The 22,077-nt window shown below is 39.6% G+C and overlaps 1 long non-coding RNA gene across 1 annotated transcript; it reads right to left on the bottom strand.

Annotated features, from left to right (window-relative positions):
* LOC310736453 lies at positions 1-4,582 on the bottom strand. Its single transcript, XR_014536559.1, has 2 exons — positions 4,415-4,582; positions 1-1,121 (listed from the first exon to the last, which is right to left on the bottom strand). It is a non-coding gene; the product is annotated as an uncharacterized lncRNA (long non-coding RNA).
* Between the last annotated feature and the right edge of the window lie 17,495 nt (positions 4,583-22,077).

Below are 22,077 nucleotides of genomic sequence, written 5' to 3'. Positions count from 1 at the left end.
TTCGGTAACGAGATATACTCGGCTCTTTTACTCGGTACAGCAGTGCATACACAAAGTGGGAGGAGTCGAAACATCAACTACGGAGACCTGAGTGGCATTTAAAGAAACACTGCCATAATGACAATACATTACATCTCCCCTCCTAAGCATTAAACAAAAAACATTCTAAAATAATCACTTGTATATATACAGACATTACAAGTATTAAATATTGCAGTGTTTGTTCTTTAACTCTAATTTGATTAAACTTGCATGTTCACATATACAAGGGATTTTAACACATCATGCACGTAACCTAGTCAAAACACAATTTATCAAACAATGCACTGTTGAACAAAAACAGGTGTAACTAGGAAGGAGAGTTTGCTAGCCCATCACTTCCACAAGGCGTCTTTACCATGCCTTTCCCTGACTACAAGCATAGCCTGTCTGGGGGCTTCACCACTCTGCCTCGTCTGGTAGTATATTGCCCAGTTCACAATGTCTGCTTAGCAGTCCTGAGTTCTGCAGGTGATGCTTGGGATGAATTAGGATGATCCACAAACTTTGGCTTCTCGACACTCACTGACTCTGGTGTCTCTGTCCACTGATCATCGTTAAGCCTGTGACGGAACTCGTTAGCAGCTGCTGTGCTCTTGCGAAGATGCTGAATATTGCGACGATACTCTCTGCTTCCACAGTCTACAACATAAGATCTTGGGGTACAGTGTGATCTCACAACAACTCCAGGAGACCAAGTGTGACTGCCAGGATGTGGTTGCAAACTTACTTCATCTCCAGGCTTCAGCGCAGCATGAGGGCCGTTTGCCCTTTTGCGGTCATAGTAGAACTTTTGAACACTTTTGTCTTTGTCTAGATGCCGTTTAACTTTAAGGGGATCGTAAGCTGCTGGTGAGAGCAGCAGACGGGCAGCAGGCAGGTTGTTGCGGGGACGCCTGGCCATCAGCAGCTGAGTTGGTGAAAGGCCTACTGATTCCAATGGCGTTGTTCTGTAATCAAGCAGTGCAAGATGCTTTTCTGGAACCTTACACCAAAGTTTTTTAACAGTCTGGACTGCGCGCTCTGCCTCACCATTGGAGTGTGGCGTATGTGGGGATGATGTTTTGTGAATGATTCCATAACTTTGACAGAAATCCTTAAACCCATCCGCTGAATATTGTGGACCATTGTCTGTTCGAAGGATAATTGGGATTCCATGTCTGCTGAATTGGGCCTTGAGCTTTTCTATTACAGCACGACAATGTAAGCCCTTCAGCCTCTCCACTTCAATGAATTTTGAGTAGTAATCCACTAGCAGAACATAATGGTTTCCTTCAAACTCAAACAGGTCAGAAGCTACTTCTTCGAATGGAAGATCAGGCGTGTCTGTTGGTTTGAGTGGCTGTCTAGGTAACCGGTTCTAAAAGTCTGCACACTTGCCGCAATTCTTCACCATTTGCTCAATTTCAGAACACATGCCCGGCCAGTATAGGACCTCGCGAGCTCTCTGCTTGCTCTTTACTATTCCTAAGTGAGACTGATGTATAAGCTTCAGCATATGTTCTCGCATGGAAGGGGGTACGACTATACGAAGACCTCTATAGACAACAACATCAGCAACGACAAGTTGGCTTCATGAGTCCCAAAATGGCTGAACTGCATTAGGTACATCACGCCTGTGGTCTGGCCAACCCTGTCTGATTATTTGTTGAAGACAGCTGAGCTCCTAATTGTGCAGTCCTGGAGCTCTGAATATTTCTGCTCACTCACTGAGACAAGGTTGAGCATGGAGACACACTCGAAGCCTTCCATCTCTGGCTTGTTTTCGGGTAACTGAGTGTCAGACAGTTCCATATCCTTTCCTCGTCTGTACTTCACAGTCAGATCATACCACTGCAGGCGGAGCCGCATTCTCTGTATTCGCATGGGGGTAGAGAGCAGTGGCTTTTTGAAAATATCTTCTAGGGGCTTATGGTCATTTTACACTGTGACGTGATTTCCAAATATATAATTGTGAAACTTGACACAAGCATGAACTATTGAGAGCATCTCCTTCTCAATTTGCGCATAGCGCGTTTCTGTATCTGTCAGAGACCTGGATGAGAAAGCCACTGGATGACTGTCCTGAAGTAAGACAGCACCGAGGCCATTGCTGCAGGCATCACAAAATATCTCAACAGGCTTGGATGGATCAAAAAAATGCAGCACAGGGGACTTTGTGCACAAGTCCTTGAGTTTGTCAAACGCTTGCTGTTGTGCTAGTTGCCATGCAAATTCAATATCTGCTTTCAAGAGCTGCCTTAGAGGTGCGTCGACTTCGCTGAGGTTTGGCAGGAATTTTGACAGATAGGTGACAAAACCTAGAAAACGACGAACACCATCCTTGTCCGTCGGTGTTGGCATGGACTTGACAGCCTTTATTTTCGCTGGGTCTGCTTTCAGACCTTCTGATGTTATCAGGTGTCCTACGTAGGGCACAGAAGATTGCTTGATATGGCATTTGTCGAAATTGAGGCTCAGATTATAGCTTGTTGCTCTCTGAATGACTTTGCGGAGGGTCTCATCATGTTCCTTACTGAGGGTGCTGCGATGAGAATGTCGTCCATGACACTTATTGCTCCGCTGATGCCCTCAAGCATCTCATCCATAATACGCTGAAAGATTTCTGGTGCGCATTTTAGGCCAAAAGGTAACCTAAGCCACCTAAATCTACCAATGGGCGTGTTAAAGGTTGTCAAAAATGACGACGCTTTATCTAGCTCTATTTGTAGGAAACCAGATTTTGCATCCAAGACTGAGAAGACTTTAGCACCAGGCATTGCGGAGACTACCTCTTCAATGGTTCGCATTGGATAATGTTCCCTCTTTATAACCTTATTCAAGTCGCATGGGTCAATGCAGATCCTTATCTTGCCATTACGGACAGCTGCTACCATTGAACTCACCCACTCAGTCGGTTGGCTAACTTTTGTGATGTATCCATCTTTAACCATCTCATGAAGTTTCTCTATTATTTTCTTTTTCAGTGCAGTTGGTTGACGGTGGACAGGATGGACTACACCTTTTGCATCAGGATCAATTTCAATTGTGTATTTGCCTGGTAAAGTTCCAGTAGTGCGAGTCAGCTCTGGGTAATCGTCTAGTCCACCTGGCACCTTTTGTTCTGTTGTCGTGTGACTGTAGTGTGTCTTATTTTCCTTGTTAGTAGGCTGCAATGCATCAAGTCGCATAACTAAGCCTAAAGCTTCTGCTGTTGCACCACTGAGCACATTTTCTTGAGAGATGTCCACAATCTCAAATTCTGCTAAAATCTCAGCATCCTTATATTTAGCTAGAAGATCAACCGCAGCTATAGGCTTCAGCTTGTGGTTAGAGTAGGACTTCAGCACTCGATTAGAGCATTTGAGCTCACCATCATGCAGGAGTGCCTGATAACTACTTAAAGTCAATGTGTTACATCTTGCACCAGTATCAATTCTGAATGGCACCTTCTGAGACAGAATTTCAATATCTGCTGTCCATTTATCATCACTGTGCTCATGTGTTTGTGTGATATTTATGCTCAGCATCTCATCATCTTCTGATTCTGATTGCAGCTGCACACTGACTGTGTTTATTGATCTTTTCGGCATACTGCCACCCAGTGGTTCGGTTTGTGACAGTATGAGCATACAGAGCCTTTTGCTGGACATTTTCCTTGGTTCCACTTATGCTGTGGGTCTTTACCGCAACTTGGACAGTTTTTTGGTTGATTTGCATGTATTTCTTTCTGCACAAATGTTGTCTGATTTTTCTGAAAGGTTTTCTTGTTTGCTGGTTGGTATTTTGTTTTCACCTTCACTGCTTGCACCTGAGATTCTTCTTCTCTGACTATTTTAATTTGCTTTTGTGACAGTTCAAACTGCTGGGCGATTTCAATTGCTTTTGGTAGCGTTAAATCTTCCCCTTTGTCTAACAGTCTCTCTTGGACGCGCTTTTCTCTGACACCCGCGATTATTGCATCGATTAACATATCTGGATCACCAAACTCGCAATCCATGAGCAGGAGTCTCAAATCCTTTATAAAGTGATCAAAACCTTTAGTGACTCCTTGTTTTCTTTGTTTAAAACGGTGTCTGGCTATTCTCTTATTTTTCCTTGGCCTTATATAAGTGCCGAACTTGTCCAGGACTTTGGACGGGTCATCTTTCTCACCTTCGCCCCAGTGCAGCGTCTTATATATCTCTCTGCCCTGCTCACCGATCCACGTGCCCAGCCAGCCTGCACGCTGCTTAGCTGTTTGCTCCGATAGCGGGCCGTCGAAGACGAATGTGACGTGGCTCCAAAATCTTTCAAACTCTTGGAACAGATCTGGAGCATCCCAGTCGATCTTAGGGTGATCAAACTGTGATGATGTCATACTTCGTTTATTATCTGTTCCTGACAGACTTCTGACACCATGTAAAATCATGCAACTGACACAGAGCTTCGGTAACGAGATATACTCGGCTCTTTTACTCGGTGTGTAATTACTTACTTTGTGCATACACAAAGTGGGAGGAGTCGAAACATCAACTACGGACACCTGAGTGGCATTTAAAGAAACACTGCCATAATGACAATACAATACAAGGAGGTGATGGCTAGGTATGGCCTTAAGAAGAGGAATGTGGAAGGGCGGATGGTGGTAGATTTTGCTAAAAGGATGGAAAGGGCAGTGGTAAATACTTATTTTAAGAAGAAGAAGGATCTTAGGGTGATGTATAAGAGTGAAGGAAGGGGCACACAGGTGGATATGTTCTATGTAGGAGATGCAACCTTACAGAGAGACTGGTGACTGTAAGGTGTTGACAGGAGACAGTGTAGCTTTAGCTGGAGGTAAAGAAGAGGAGGAGAGTGAGAACTGAAAGAATTAAGATGGTGGAACAAGGAGATGCAGCAGCAGGTGAAAAGGAATGTGGCAAAAGCAAAGGAAGTGTTATGAAGATTAAGGGAGTATTTTGAGCAGCTGATGAATGAGGAAAATGAGAGAGAGAGAAGGTTTAATGATGTGGAGATGGTGAAGCAGGAAGTGGAAAAGATTAGTAAGGACAGATGACATAGTGACACACAGAAGCATGGAGACATTTAGGAGAGATAGCAGTGAAGTTTTTATTTATTTTTTTTACCAGATTGTTTAATAAGATTTTGGAAGGTGAGAAGATGCCTGAGGAATGGAGAAGGAGTGTGCTGGTACTGATTTTTAAGAATAAGGGAGATGTGCAGACCTGCAGTAACTACAGGGAAATTAAGTTGATCAGTCAAACTACAGTGAGGAAAATAAGTATTTGAACACCCTGCTATTTTGCAAGTTCTCCCACTTAGAAATCATGGAGGGGTCTGAAATTGTCATCGTAGGTGCATGTCCACTGTGATATGATACAGCTGCAAATAAGTATTTGAACACCTGAGAAAGTCAATGTTAATATTTGGTACAGTAGCCTTTGTTTGCAATTACAGAGGTCAAAAATTTCCTGTATTTTTTCACCAGGTTTGCACACACTACAGGAGGGATTTTGGCCCACTCCTCCACACAGATCTTCTCTAGATCAGTCAGGTTTCTGGCCTGTCGCTGAGAAACACTGAGTTTGAGCTCCCTCCAAAGATTCTCTATTGGGTTTAGGTCTGGAGACTGGCTAGGCCACACCAGAACCTTGATATGCTTCTTACAGAGCCACTCCTTGGTTATCCTGGCTGTGTGCTTTGGGTCATTGTCATGTTGGAAGACCCAGCCTCGACCCATCTTCAATAGTCTAACTGAGGGAAGGAGGTTGTTCCCCAAAATCTCGCAATACATGGCCCCGGTCATTCTCTTCTTAATACAGTGCAGTTGCCCTGTCCCATGTGCAGAAAAACACCCCCAAAGCATTATGCTACCACCCCCATGCTTCACAGTAGGGATGGTGTTCTTGGGATGGTACTCATCATTCTTCTTCCTCCAAACACGTTTAGTGACCCAAAAGTTCTATTTTGGTCTCATCTGACCACATGACTTTCTCCCATGACTCCTCTGGATCATCCCAATGGTCATTGGCAAACTTAAGACGTGCCTGGATATGTGCTGGTTTAAGCAGGGGAACTTGCCATGCCATGCATGATTTCAAACCATGACGTCTTAGTGTATTACCAACAGTAACCTTGGAAACAGTGGTCCCAGCCCTTTTCAGGTCATTGACCAGCTCCTCCCGTGTAGTTCTGGGCTGATTTCTCACCTTTCTTAGGATCATTGAGACCCCACGAGGTGAGATCTTGCATGGAGCCCCAGTCCGAGGGAGATTGACAGTCATGTTTAGCTTCTTCCATTTTCTAATGATTGCTCCAACAGTCGACCTTTTTTCACCAAGCTGCTTGGCAATTTCCCTGTAGCCCTTTCTAGCCTTGTGGAAGTGTACAATTTTGTCTCTAGTGTCTTTCGACAGCTCTTTGGTCTTGGCCATGTTAGTAGTTGGATTCTTACTGATTGTATGGGGTGGACAGGTGTCTTTATGCAGCTAACGACCTCAAACAGGTGCATCTAATTTAGGATAATAAATGTAGTGGAGGTGGACATTTTAAAGGCAGACTAACAGGTCTTTGAGGGTCAGAATTCTAGCTGATAGACAGGTGTTCAAATACTTATTTGCAGCTGTATCATACAAATAAATAGTTTAAAAATCATATATTGTGATTTCTGGATTTTTTTTTTAGATTATGTCTCTCACAGTGGACATGCACCTATGATGACAATTTCAGACCCCTCCATGATTTCTAAGTGGAAGAACTTGCAAAATAGCAGGGTGTTCAAATACTTATTTTCTTCACTGTATCAAGTTATAAGAAAGAGTAGTGGAAGCCAGGCTGAAAGAAGAGGTGACCATTTGTGAGCAGCAGTATGGTTTCATGCCGGGGAAGAGCACCACGGACACAATATTTGTTCTGAGAATGTCAATAGAGAAGTATGGAGAAGGTCAGATGAAATTGCAATGTGAATTTGTGATCTAGAAAAAGCAAACAGGGTGGCAAGAGAGGGTGGTGCAAGACGTGTATGAGGACGGTGTGACAGCAGTGAACTGTGCAGAAGGAATGACAGACTGGTTCAAGGTAGAGGTTGGACTGCATCAAGGATCGTCTCTGAGCCCTTTTGTTTGCAGTGGTGATGGACAGGTTGACAGACGAGGTCAGACCGGAGTGTCCATGGACTATTATGTTTGCAGATGATATTGTAATTTGTTGTGAGTGTAGGTAGCATGTTGAGAAGAGCCTGGAGAGGTGGAAGTACGTGCTGGAGAGAAGGGAAATGAAAGTCAGTAGGAGAAAAACAGAGTACATTTGTGTGAATGAGAAGGAGGGCAGTGGAGGGGTGCAGTTGCTGGGAGAAGAGGTGGAGAAGGTGGAGGAGTTCAGGTAACTGGGGTCAACAGTGCAAAGTAATGGAGAGTGTGTTAGAGAAGTGAAGAAAAGAGTGCAGGCAGGGTGGAGTGGGTGGAGAAGAGTGGCAGGAGTGATTTGTGATAGAAGGGTATCTGCAAGAGTGAAAGGGAAAGTTTATAGGACTGTGGTGAGACATGCTACTGTAGGTTGTATGTTTTGGAGATAGTGCCATTAACTAAAAGACAGGAGGGGGAGCTGAAGGTAACAGAGGTTGATGAAGATTTTTATTGAGAGAAATGAGGATGGACAGGATTAGAAATTAGTTTATTAGAGGGACAGCGCATGTGGGACGTTTTAGAGACAAAGTGAGAGAGGCCTGATTGAGATGGTATGGTCATGTGCAGAGGAGGGACATGAGGTATATCGCAGTGGCTGGCCGTCAGGGCCAGCAAAGCCTTCTCTGCTGACCCAAACACTATCAGAAGCACTGACCTACATTTACAAAATAAATGTTAATATTTGTTAAATGAAATTGTATTCATTTATTCCCAACAGTTTATTTTCATTTTGTAGCATTTCTCTTGGCTGCACTGCTTCTAGTATGTGGATGTTAGATTTTGTGTCAAATCAGATTTCAGCCTCTATGTGCTGCCATGTCAATCTAATCTGCCAAGGGCCTTCAAAGTCATTACTGCTGGCGTTTTATATACTACTTTATATACTTTTATATACCTTTTATAACTATAAGCAACTATTTGCATCTATAAGGGCTTCTAAAACAGTGTTGCAATATACACTTTATTGCCAAAAATATACGCTTGTCTGCCTTCACATGCAAATTCTGGATTCTTAAGCCATAGGGTTTAATATGATGTTGGCCCACCCTTTGCATCTATGACAGCTTCAACTCTTCTGGAAAGGCTTTCCACAAGGTTTAGAAGTGTGTTAATGGGAGTTTTTGACCATTTGTTCAGAAATGCATTTATGAGGTCAGACACTGATGTTGGACAAGAAAGCCTGGATTACAGTTTCCGCTCTAATTCATCCCAAAGGTGTTTTATCGGGTTGAGGTCAAGACTCTGTGCAGGCCAGTCAAGTTCTTACACACCAAACTCACTCATTCATGCCTTTATAAACCTTGCTTTGTGCACTGGTGCGCAATCATGTTGCAACAGGAACGGACGCTCCCCAAACTGTTCCCACAAAGTTGGGAGCATGAAATTGTAAAAAAAAAATTCTTGGTATGCTGAAGCATTAAGAGTTCCTTTCACTGGAACTAAGGAGCTGAGCCCAACTTCTGAAAAACAACCCCACATCACGGTCCCCCTCCACCAAACTTTACACTTGACACAATGCAGTCAGACAAGTACCGTTCTCCTGGCGGCCAAACCCAGACTTGACGGAGAACACGTCTCCACTGCTCTAGAGTTCAGTGGTGGCGTGCTTTACACCACTGCATCCGATGCTTTGTATTGCACTTGGTAATGTAAGGCTTGCATGCAGCTGCTTGACCATGGAAACCCATTCCCTGACGCTCTCTATGCACTGTTCTTGAGCTAATTTGAAGGCCACATGAAGTTTGGAGGTTTGTAGCTATTGACTGCAGAAAGTTGGCGACCTCTGTACACTATGCGTCTCAGCATCCGCTGACCTGCTCTGTGATTTTCCGTGGCCTACCACTTCGTGGCTGAGTTGCTGTCATTCCCAATTAATTCCACTTTGTTATAATACCTCTAACAGTTGACTGTGGAATATTTAGTAGTGAGGAAATTTTACAAATGAACTGATTGCACAAGTGGCATCCGATCACAGTACCCTGCTGGAATTCAGTTAATTCCTAACAGCGACTCACTCTTTCACAAATGTTTGTAGAAGCGGTCTACATGCACAGGTTTCAAACACCTTTAACCATATAAGTGATTGGAACACCTAAATTTAATTATTTGGATGGATGAGGGAAAACTTTTGGCAATATAGTGTATCAACATACAGAAGGCTTCATGTTTTAAAATTTCCAAAAGTCAACATGTCATTATGTAGAGTTTTGTCAAAATCTGTGGCCTGGGTTACTTGCATATGTGTGAAGGTATCATTACATGCATGGCATATACTGGAATTTTAAAGGGATTTATGCAGCCATCAAGGCAATAAAAACATTTCTATTTCTTTATGTTCATTTTAAGAGGTGGTTCGAATTCATATGTTAATGACAGCATTGGAAATACTTTTTTTGTGCACTTTTAAAACTGTCAGTTAAGTAAAGGCTCAAGAGACCTAATGAATCACAGATTATAGTTTTATTGCATTTTTTAAATAAACCAACTTCTACAGATATGGACTTTGCATATAAAAGGCTCAGTACTATACAGGCTTTACTAACTCACTAGATGGAGACATTCTGCCTTGTGTTTTTTCAGCAGTTTTTTCAAGCAGTACTGGAACTGGAAAATTTGCTGAGTTTCCTCCCTTGGCAGACCTCTACTGTTACTGCTTGTTTGTGGGTCTTTCTGGCTTCAGTTTTGTCCTCAGTAAATGAAAAGCAGACTCGATTGAATTCCAGTCAGTTCCCTGACTCAGCCATTTAAAACATGCAATTTCTTTTCATTAAAAAATTCTTGGGTTGCTTTCACCATACGTTTTGAGTCGATATCCACATGTGCTTTGAAGAGCTATCCTATTGTTTTGCAGTATTTTACTGAATTATTAAATTGATACTTAAGCTGAAAGTCTACAGTTCAATCACACTTTAAATTTCAAATCATTTATTGTGGTGTACAAAAGGCAAAAAAATTGTGTCACAGTACAAATAATTATGGACATACCAAAACTTCATAGAGGGGGAGTGATGTCTTCCATAGTGCAAAGTAAAAGAGTGACCTCCTGAGACATTTTTGCATGTTGCAGGTAATTTTTTTTGTTTTTTGCTTCATTCTTTGAAACATTGGAGACTGTTGTGTGTGAAATTTACATAAGAAATGCATTTTCGTAAAAATACACACATTAGCCCAACTATTACCAAAAACCAGACATGATCAAAGTCACTGAGACCACACTTCATTCTGATGTTATTTGGAAACAGAATCCAGTGGCGGGTCGTGCATTTGGTAACTGGGCCTTCAGTCGGTACTTACCCGACTTAATCCACCTCTTAATACCACCACTATTACGTCACAATTATAGAAACAATCAATACTATACAAAATGCAATATAACAATGCATGGCATCACATAGAGAGAGGCATTTTACATATAGAGGGTGAATACTATTTTACTAAAGCAAGAAACCCAGTTAAGACAATTCCAAACCTCTAAACTACAACCACAATTGTGCACCTACATCATCTGGAGCAGCTCAGAATCAATATTTGTCTAATAAAGGTGGCCAACCCTGAAGCGAGCTAGCTTGGTTCAGCCCAGGAAAGGGTTTGTTCACCACTACCAGACCAGTGAATACGAGCGGTACCACTGGATTACAGCTTCTGAGGAGCAGTGCAAATTATGAGTATGCATCTCTGGTGAGTAGGTTGTATTTTATTGACATTTTTCATGTTTTTGTCATGTTATTAGACAAATACTGATTCTGAACTGCTTTAGATGATGTAGGTGCACAGTTGCGGTTATAGTGTAGAGGTTTGGAGTTGTCTTAACTGGGTTTCTTAAGATGTGGATTAAGTCAGGTACATACCCACTGAAGGCCCAGGTACCAAATGCACGGCCGGCCACTGGATAGAAGGGTATCTGCTAGAGTGAAAGGGAAAGTTTATAGGACTGTGCACCTGCTATGTTGTATGGATTAGAGAGAGAGGCCCGATTGAGATGGTTTGGACATGTGGTATATTGGTAGGAGAATGCTAAGGATGGTGCCACCAGGAAGGAGAAAAAGAGGAAGGCCAGAAAAAGGAGGTTAATGAATGTGGTGAAGGAAGACTTGGTTGGTTTAAAAGAGGCAGACGTGGAGGACAGAGTAGTATGGAGACGAATGATCCCCTAATGGGAGCAGCCGAAAGAAGAAGAAGAAGAAGAAGAAGAAGAAGAAGAAGATTGAAGAATTAATATTGGTTAATGAATAATATCCTTAAGAATAATAAACTAATAGTGTATTGGAATAAATTACATCAAAGATACTGAGGTAAATCATGAATGAATCATGATGAAAAGTTTAAGGAAATCTGTCAGACCTTCACTTCCTCCCCAACAATGACTACACAACACAGCCAGAAATCCACTACTCCTTTGTTGTCAAGCTTCTCAACCTTAACAGAAGATGAGATACTGCAAGTCATCCAATCTTGCAATCTCACCACCTGTCCTCTGGATCCAATCCCTTCATCTATGCTTCAGACCATCACACAAGATCTCCTGCCCTTCATCTAGACAATCATCAATGGGTCCTTAACATCTAGGTATGTGCCAACTACCTTCAAGCAAGCAAGGGTCATTCCCATTTTAAAGAAACCTGCTCTGGACTGGTATCACTTCTCTCCTTTTTAAAAAAAAAATCTTTGGAACGCACTGTTTTTAACCAACTGTCTGTCTATCTCTCATAAAACAACGTCGATGATCCAAACCAGTCTGGGTTAAAAGCGGCACATTCCACATTCCCTTTTGGCCTTTTCTGAGAGACGGCATGCTGCTCGATCAGCCAAGCTGTCATCTGTACTTATCTTCCTGGACCTTTCAGCAGCATTTGACACAGTCCACCACAAGACAATCTTGTCTACCCTCAAGAGCCTTGGTAATCGCGGAACAGCATGGAAGCATGCTTCCTACCTGGAAGGTCGCTCATACCAGGTAACATGGAGAGGATCCTTTTCTCCCTCTATACCCACTCCATTGGTGAAGTCATATCCTCACATGGGTTTTTTTTACCACTGCTATGCAGATGACACTCAACTCATCTTTTCTTTCCCTCCATCAGATACCACAGCTTCTGCTCGGCATGCTTGACAGACATATCTTCATGGATGAGTGCTCATCAACTAAAACTCAACCCCAGGAAAACAGAACTACTGGTCATCCCAGGTGATTCATCTCTAGGTCAAGATCTCGGAAGAACCCTTCATGGCTCTCTGCTCTCCCCTTCTGCCACTGCTTGTAACCTTGGGGTAACTTGGGGTAATCAACTGTCCCTTTTCTTACATGTCGCTAATGTGGCTCGTTCCTGTAGATTTTTTCTCTACAACATCTGAAGGATTCAACAGTTCTGTCCAGGTGCTTGTTCGTTCTCTTGTCATTTCAAGACTGGACTACTGCAACTCTCTGCTGGCAGGTCTTCCTCTGACTGCAATTCATCCACTGCAAATGATCCAAAACACAACTGCATGACTTGTGTTCAATCTGCCCAAGTTCTCCCACACCACCACACTGCTGCACTCCCTTCACTGGCTTTTAGTAGCTGCACGTATCAGATTCAAAACACTAATGATTGCCTACAAGGCTAAAAATGGACCAGCACCATTTTCACTGCTCGACTAGTACCACCTTTTCTTAAAATGAGAGGTAAGGTTTTTCTCTTCTCCGTATTGAAATGCGCTTATGTGGCACTTATTACTCAGTTTACTACCAAATAGGCACAGTATATAATGTCTGCAAACATTAAGCTGCTTGTTATTATTTTATATGTTTAACCACGCACACCTGGAGCTCGTTGTCACTCATGCCTCCGCTCTCTCTGTAGCTCCAGGCTTAACTACGCTCACCTGGGGCTCATCATCACTCCACCCCGCTTCTACATAAGCTCCTCACTCTCACTCCCTCCCTTGTTCGTCATTAAATGTGTTAGGTGTTACGTACGGCTGTATGGTTTCCCTGTTACATGCAGTACTCTATGCTGTCCGTTCCATTCGGACTCTACTATCCGGTACCGGCTGCGCTTCTCCTCCCCGCGCATCTCGGATCAGCTACACTTCTCCCCAAGCGCACCTCGGACTCTTTCCAGCTAAGGACTGCCGTGTGTGTGCGCGTGAGTGTGTGTGAGTGTGTGTGTGCGAGTGTGTGAGTGTATCTTTCTCTCTCAATCTCATCATTAAACCTGAGCAAGCTGTATTTCAGCCTCCTGTTTCACTTTCACTTGTGCGACAAAGCCGCACCCACTGAATTTTACAAATATTTTTATTTTAAACATAAGTACGCCGCACCTGTCTATAAGCCGCAGGTGTCTACACTGAAACGAATTAACTTTACACAGGCTATAACGAAAGACACGTTACACACGGTGTAACGGGTGAATTATGTTGCGCTTCCTTTAGGAGCATAGCGATATTTTGGGAATAGCCTGGCACTAAATTTTTCCGCTATTACTGCGTGTGTGCAAGACGAGGATTATGTCCTTATTATTTTCTGATGCTCATTTCTAGGTTTCTTTGACTAACCCGTAACGCTGTTGCCAAGTAAAATAAAAAAGCATGAGTTTTGGAAAAATGTCTGTGCTTATATGAATTCTGTTGCAAATGGAGTTAGTGAGCTCTCCCTTAACCCAGACTCAACGCGTTACAATGGCTTGTATCTAAGAAGTAGCCTACCAAGGAAGTCATTGTTTACTGTCTTCCTCCTTCCTTTCACAACTATTACACTCGGGAGTTTATCTTTTGGCATCGTTGTGCGTTTAAAAAAAAACATTTTGTCTCCCGATGCCGTGCAGCTCAGAACACAGGTGAGGTGCGTTTTTTTCGTTTCCGTTCAGAAATTTAATTGGTCTAATGTTATGTCGCTCAGTTTTTTGGCTTGAAGTTTGTGAAACCGGGAAAAACCAAGGAAAATTTCACAAATAAGCCGCTTCGTTGTTTAAGCCGCGGGGTTCAAAACATGGGAAAAAAGTAGCGGCTTATAGTCAGAAAAATACAGTATGTTATATTTTATACTGTATATATGATATGTTTACGAGACCTTCACTTTCTTAACCCAAGTTAACATGGGTTAGCAGCTCTTTATATTGCCCCCAAAAGCACACAAAATGTATGTTGGCTATAAAATGTGCTTACAGTAAAAGGCTAAATATATAAAAAATCTAACATGAAAACTCTGTGCTTTGTAAACTTAAATTACAAAAATTAGGCTAAATGATGACCTCTGCATGCTAACTGGCTTGACAGGACTAAGGTGACCTGGGGGCTTTGAAAAAAGGGTTGAAGGGACGTAAAAAGTAGCCACAAGAAAGAAATAAACACTGAGCATCTGACTCAGTGCTTGATCAGCAGCAGATTCTTTTTTATACTTTAATTAGTTTGACATATTGGTTTTTGATTGGCTTCCATGGGGAAAGTCTGGCTTCACAGATTAAAATGTTGATGGTGTACCTCTGACCCCATAACATACAGTAAGGTAAGAGACCAAAATTAAGATCTAAAGCAAAACCAGAACAGAACCTTTGGCATATTGATAGGCCTTAGGGTACTGTTTTCCCTGGCTTTGACTATGAGCTGATGTAGTCCAAATCTTATCCAGCCAAGCAATTCTCTGGATACTATGTTTCCAGGCCTGATTTAAGCCTTGCTCAAGGGTTTGTTCTATTTGTTGTTGTTGCAACATAGTGTATGTTTTGAAAAATACATTGTGAGGGGTTAGATAAAGGAATATTTATGCTACAGTGTGGGATGTATATGTCAGTCTCCAATACACTAAGACACCATGCTGTTTTCTCTGAGCTTTGTTTTTAAAATTTTTTATATTAAATACATTTTTTAACACACCCTGCTTTTGTGAATCGGTTGAACTGAATTTCCATTAGTTAGTCAAGGTTATTCATGTTCCAGGACAGGCCAGCACAGACACTGCACTTTGACTGAAAATTAACATGTGCAACTTTAAAATTATATTTTGAGACACACAGGTGAAAGTGGACCAAACGAAGCTCTTTATTTAAATAGTTGTGTAAATACAATTTCCCAAATGCATGTACACTTGCATTACACAACAGTTATGGCTTGCATTGTGACTAGATGCTTTTCATTCTTTCAGTCAACTGTGCATGTGCAGAAAAGCTGTGTACAACACAGTTCTGCCGAAAAATTGTTACTTTTGATCCTTTTCTTTGCAGATTTAGAAAAGAATGGTAGGAAGCCAGCTGAGCAAGATAAAGTTGTTATGGTGTTATGGTGTGGAATTGGCAGGACCTGTGCTGCATCACTGGCAAAAACATGATATTTCCAAGCATTATTTATGCTGCAGAGTAATATTTTTTAATTTAATTGCTTTTTATATCTTCTAGAATCTCTACGATTTTAAGATTCTTCAAGAATTTTTATTTTGTTTGGTCCTTAAATACAGCAGTAATGGCACTGCTACTATTTGCAATGTTCACCTCTGATCTATCTATTTCTTAATTAAGAAGAATAAATAAGAAAGATGAATATGAATAAACCACATGTTTGAAAAATAAAGATCCACAATCACCTTCAGTCTGACAATGCAGTGTATTTTGATTCATTGATTATCATTCATCATAGATAATGTAAAGAAATGTGCCAGGCCATTGCATTATTTCAGCGTGTTTCTAAAATTCATGCAAATTTTAGTAATTAAAATGTTTTAACTTTGCTGCAACTTTCTCAGCAGAAAATCTTCAGAAAAACTTCAGAATAAGTGCAAGATCTCCAAACTCGAATGAATACACATTTTGTCTCTTTTGTCTAATGTGCTTCTGTACATTACTTTTGCTTAGACTTGTATCATATTGTATATTATGTTAAATATGCAAAAACAATACAATAGAATACAATGTAATACATAAATATGTACATTTGATGAGAATCTCATGTTTATTTTCTATGTTTTAGTTTCTTTTTCAGGTTATGTTTTTTTAAATCATGTTTTGTTGTTATTTGGTGTTTTGATTTTATTTATATTTGCTTTTTTATTTTTGCACCTAAATAATTGAGCAATTAAAGGGATATCTGAACTTGCATCCACCTCATTACATTGGCAATAATTGCAGTCAGAATTACTAATGTTTAGAAAAAAAAACAACAGACAAAATGCAACAGACAAACAAAATATAATCCAATTGAGTTAACAGAAAAAAGTTCCAGTTTATGTCCAATTTTCACTACCAGATGCCAAAAAATGGCTAATGGTTTATGTAACACGTGAGATATGTACTTGCCATGTGTGTTTTTTTTGGTTTTATGTCACCCCTGTCTTAGGTTCTTTCCCAAGTGTTCTTATTAGCAGCACCTGGTTCAGTTTGCCATTTAGAAATAATCAATCAAAAAGACATTTGTTTTTGCCTTTTGGGGGAGTGATCATTGTTGGTGATAGGTCACTGACAGTCTTTACTTATAGTTGTTAAATTAAGTTTACTTGAACTGTACAATGATTAATGTTATTTACAAATTTCAATATGATTATCATCACTGATACATGATTTTGGTGGACAGTAACGAAGTAAATTTAATTCTTTATTGTACTTAAGTATCTTTTTTGTTTTTTCGGTACTTTACTGAAATATTTCTATTTGAAAGACTTTTGCTTTAACTTTAATAAATTTCAAAGTCAAATATCTTACTTTTTTACAAAATTAGCTGTTCCTTCCTTATGAATGCATAAAGTCTTAACTGGTCAAGCAAGCAGCAAGCTAAGAATCAGGGTAGAGCACGTGCTTTGTTTTGAACTTGTTTTGATTGCCCAACATACATTTTAAGTAATTGAAAATATTTTGGGCTCATGATAATTTTAATAGATATCAGTGTTTGACTAATTAATATCATTCTATTAATAGATTGTGCTTAAAGTTACAATAGAGTTTTTTAATACAAATGAGGTTGATTGTGCAAGAGTCTTGTGACAAAAATGATAATAGGACATTATACTGTGGCCATAAAAAATCATAGTACTTTGGATAATGAAGTACATTTGAAAGCAAATACTTTTGTAGTTTTAAGTTTAAAGGGATCACTTTTACTTTTAATAGAGAAATATTTTACCTGGTGTATCTCTCATTTTTTTTTTAAAATGGTTTGGTTACTTCGTCCACCACTGGGAATACCTGAAACAAATAATTTTACCGTAGGACTTGTTTTTTGAGGTATAAGCCAAAAAGTTAAACATTCTGCTAAACCAATCAGGCTTTCTTTAAATTAAAATCTTTTAATTAACCAATCTTTCTTGACTGAATAGCAGAAGGGAAAACTTTAGATGACCATATTTTACCAAGACTTTGTCTGCTTGTTTAGTTTTAGCAGAGAAAAATAAAACCAACAGCAGGGTTAAAATCCTAACAGAAATAAATGGATTCCATCTCTAGCTCTTCCTTAATTAAGCCTCACGTGTTTACTGTTGCAACAGTCATACTTTCTGTTATTGTAAAATATTACTGTTTATTCGTTTATCTTCTCTATTTCATTAAGTTATTGTGTCATTCTTACGTTTGCCATGCAGCCGGTAAATGAGTAGAAATTTAAATAGTTGTTTTTCGACGAAAAAAGTTTTTGCAAAGATATTTTATAGAGCCGTCTAAAGAAAAGGCTGCATTGAATGTGACAGGGCTGTGTGAAAGCAAAGTCTAAAGAAAACAGACACAAAGAATGCTGGCAGGTCTGTAGCCCCTCACCATGAGAAGAAAAAATTCCAGAATGAATGCATAGAACTATTTAGAAGGTTTCAATATCGCTGGACTACTGAAACAAGAGATCATGGCAGCAGTCATTGTACATTGTACATATTGGCAATCTAGGATATACAGCTTATATTGCTTGCGTGCTCTGTTTTATTTTTGTCTTGCCACTTGAAACATATCAGAACAGGCCTTCTTAGTAAGTCACATTAGCTCAAGTTGACAAAGTGCACCATTCCATTATTTAATGTGGCCATATACAAATTTATCTATACCCTTTTTGACACAGAATACCTTTCCAATTGTTTTGGTCAGAGAATATAAATCATGAACCACATCCTCTGGCCCTGTTTTCTATCTAGGAGAAAGAGAAGGACAAACACCACATCACAGTGGTCTGGGGTCTTTTTATCCTTCCATCAAGTGATCCTTTCACAGACAGCTTTGAAGTCTCCTTTCACATCTTTTGTTTCCTGCAGCAAGTGGCTGCAGACATCTACAAAAAAATAGGCCTGCTTGCATCTCTTCCCATCATTATATCCTGGCTGAAGCAGAGCACTTAGTCTTAAGTGTATGTTTCATTAGCATTGACACAGAGAGCGTTACAGAACTGATGAAAAAGAAGACACTTCTGCAGGTCTTGCAAATCACACATGAAATGAGTGAGCCTCAATTAAACTGAATAAAGATACCAGCTTTTGTCATTCCATAATCCCCCTTATGTGGGCAGTCTTTGTACTCAGGGCTTGGGCCATGTTCACAAAATTCTGGATTTTTTTCTTGCCATCTTAAGGTTTAACCTAATGTTTGACAGACAAATTGCTCAGGAAAATCTTGGCTAGCATGTTTTTATTGTAGTTATTAACAGAAATAAGATAAGATGAACCTTTATTCGTCCCACAGTGGGGAAATTTCAAAATCCTTATATCCTTATATTTGCAATCATATCCATACGTTTGATGAGACCCTGTTTTCTTTTTTATATATATTATTTGCTATCCTACTTTTCTTTATTATTCTTAAGTAAATGTAAAAACAAAAATTATATATATTTTTTTATATGAAAGATTTTCATAATATACAATGGATACATGATCTGAGTTTGTGTAATTAAAAAATTTAGAAATGTCTATTCTATTCTATTCTATTCTATTCTATTCTATTCTATTCTATGTATGCCAATAACACCTAACCTAAGGTATCTGACCTAAGTACAATTCAAATAGTCTACAGTAATAATAATAATAATAATAATAATAATAATAATAATAAATACAATTATTATATTCTTTATATCTTTTTTATAAAGCACTTTTGCTCCTTTCTGCAGAGGTCATGTTCCCTTTTTATACTCATGTGTGTCTTTCGGTATAAAACAAACAAAAAAAATTGTTAACAAACAAAATGTAATATAGTAGGTACTTTGGTACATTTGTCCCTATTATGATTATGGAGTTCATTTCATTCATATACGTTATACAGTATTTTGTTCTTTGTAAGTTTTTTAATCATGCATAATTAATATTTAATCCATTTAAATAAAACAATTAGTCTTTAAATAAAGTTAATATAGATTTATTTAAGAATATATTAATTAATACTATACTACAGATATTGCTGAAAAATAAATAAAATGAAATGATGACTGCAGCATTTTCTTATTTTTGGTTGGTGGGCGGTGTCAAGCACTCAGACTAAGTTAGCTGCACAAACACAGACGTTTTACAGTTGCTGCCTAAGCAATTATATTGGAGACATTAAGCAAAGGAATTTTTTTGGCCATAGACAGTGGTGGAATTCTCAAAGTCAGAAGTCTAGATGAACAAATGAGCAGCAGGGTGTCAAGATCATATGAGTCAAATCTGGTGAAGATCAGACAGAATTTGGAGAAGAAAAAGAAGTAATCATGGCATATGATGTAAACATTTATCACCTGTTTGTTGTACTTTTTAAGCTTGCAAGGAATTTTATATAGCCTCAAGTCATGATCCTGCGAATGCCTACCAAGTTTTACATCTATGCTCAAAATATCAGCGACAGCCTCACTTCCTGATTGAAGTCATGAAACTTGACTTCAGGTCAGGGTCATGAAGATGGAAATGAGGTTTTATAGGGCGAAATTTAAGCAGAAAACATACACAACATGGCCAAATGTATGTAAACAACAGACCTGCTCACCCATAAGTTGGCATTTCCTAACTTTGCTGTTTCCCGTTGCTACAAAATTAAATACACAGAAAGACAGCAAAGTAGGAACTAAATGTGAAACATGCTTTTTAACAAGCACATATCAGTGTGAATTTGTCGTTAACCCTGCATGCTAATGTAAGCTGGTTAGTTCACTAACATCGCCAACATCACCAATTTTACAATGAGAGCATTTGGGAGACCCCATCCAAAGCAACTTACAATTATCTTACTTATACACTGAGCAGTTTATGGTTATGGATAAGACATTTAAAGCCTTGAACACTGATTTACCATATGCCTTTTTATATATTTTTTTGTGATTCCACAGGGCTTTATTTGTTAACCGCCAACTCAAGCACACTGTTCCACTTTCTAACATTTAATGTTCTGTCTACAAGTACAGAACAGAGCACAAAGTGTAGCAAATCAGACAACTAGTGTATTACTAGTATTGTAACACTAGTGTATTAGCCAAAACACAAGAGAAACTCAAAACTTTGTCTTTTTTTCATAAATTTTACAAACTAAAAGTATAAATAGAATTAGATTGAAGATAAATTCAACTTCTGAACATTACTGGAATTCACATTCGAATAAGCAAATTAATTTAATGTTGTATCTTATTTTAGTCTTTCTCACTATTTTGAGATGCAGCAATATTGTTTAAAAAAATAAAAAATAAAAGTATGACAAAGCAAATATGTCTTTCCATGTCTTTTTTTTTTTACCTTATACTGTCAATAAAAATCATACCTACCATACCATACATACAGCTGGCAATTCAGCATCTGTCATGCTAATGCCAGGGATGCTGCTGGGGTATAAATACTTATGTTCTAGCGATTTGTTGGAACTAATTTGCTAAAGTCTAACATGGTAAAAGCTAGCAAAGGTATGGCTTCTTGTACATTATATCCTTAGATTCTTGAAGAAAATATCAGAATGAGAAGAATGCAGGTGGACCTCCTGTGTCTGTGTCTAACATCTGATTCTTAATCCATAGGGTTTAATATGATTTAGGCAAATCCCTTTTAGCTATTACAGCTTCAACACTTCTGGGAAGGCTTTTCACAAAGTTTAGGAGTGTGTTATTGGAAATCTTTTACCATTTTTCATGCATTTAAGAGGGCAGACACTGATGTTGGACTAGAAGGCCTGGATCGCTGTCTAAGATCTAATTCATCCCAAAGGTGTTCTATCGGTTGAGGTCAGGACAATGTTGGAAGCATGAAAATGTCCAAAATGTCTTGGTATGCTGAAGCATTAAGAGTTCCTTTAACTGGAACTAAAAGGGCTGAGCCCCACTCCTGAAAAACAACCCCACATCATAGTCCCCCCTCCACCAAACTTTACACTTGGCACAATGCAGTCAGACAAGTACCGTTCTCTTGGCAACCGCCAAGCCCAGACTCATCCATCGGATTGCCAGACAGTGAAACATGATTCGTCACTCCAGAGAACACGTCTGCTCTAGAGTCCAGTGGTGGCGTGCTTTACGCCACTGCATCCGATGCTTTGTATTGCACTTGATGATGTAAGGCTTGGATGCAGCTGCTTAACCATGAAAACCCCTTCCTTTAAGCTTTCTATGCACTGTTCTTGAGCTAAACTGAAGGCCAAATAAAGTTTGGAGGTCTGTAGCTACTGACTGCAGAAAGTTGGCGATCTCTGTACACTATGCGTCTCAGCATCCGCTTTTTCCGTGACCTAACACTTCGTGGTTGAGTTGCTGTCGTTCCCAATCAATTCCACTTTGTTATAATACCTCTAACAGCTGACTGTGGAATATTTAGTAGCAAGGAAATTTTACGACTGGACTTATTTCACAAGTGACATCCGATTACAGTACCAGACTTTAATTTACTGAGCTCCTGAGAGCGACCCATTCTTTCACAAATCAAAATCAGAATTAGGTTTATTGGCCAAGTGTGTTGACACACACAAGGAATTTGGTTCCAGCTGTTAGTGACTCTCAAAAGTACAGACATTTA

The sequence above is a fragment of the Silurus aristotelis genome, assembly GCF_946808225.1.
Source record: "Silurus aristotelis genome assembly, chromosome: 14".
Lineage (NCBI taxonomy): Eukaryota > Metazoa > Chordata > Actinopteri > Siluriformes > Siluridae > Silurus > Silurus aristotelis.
Note: the sequence above shows the minus strand (reverse complement) of the source record. Positions and strands in the feature narration are given on the sequence as shown.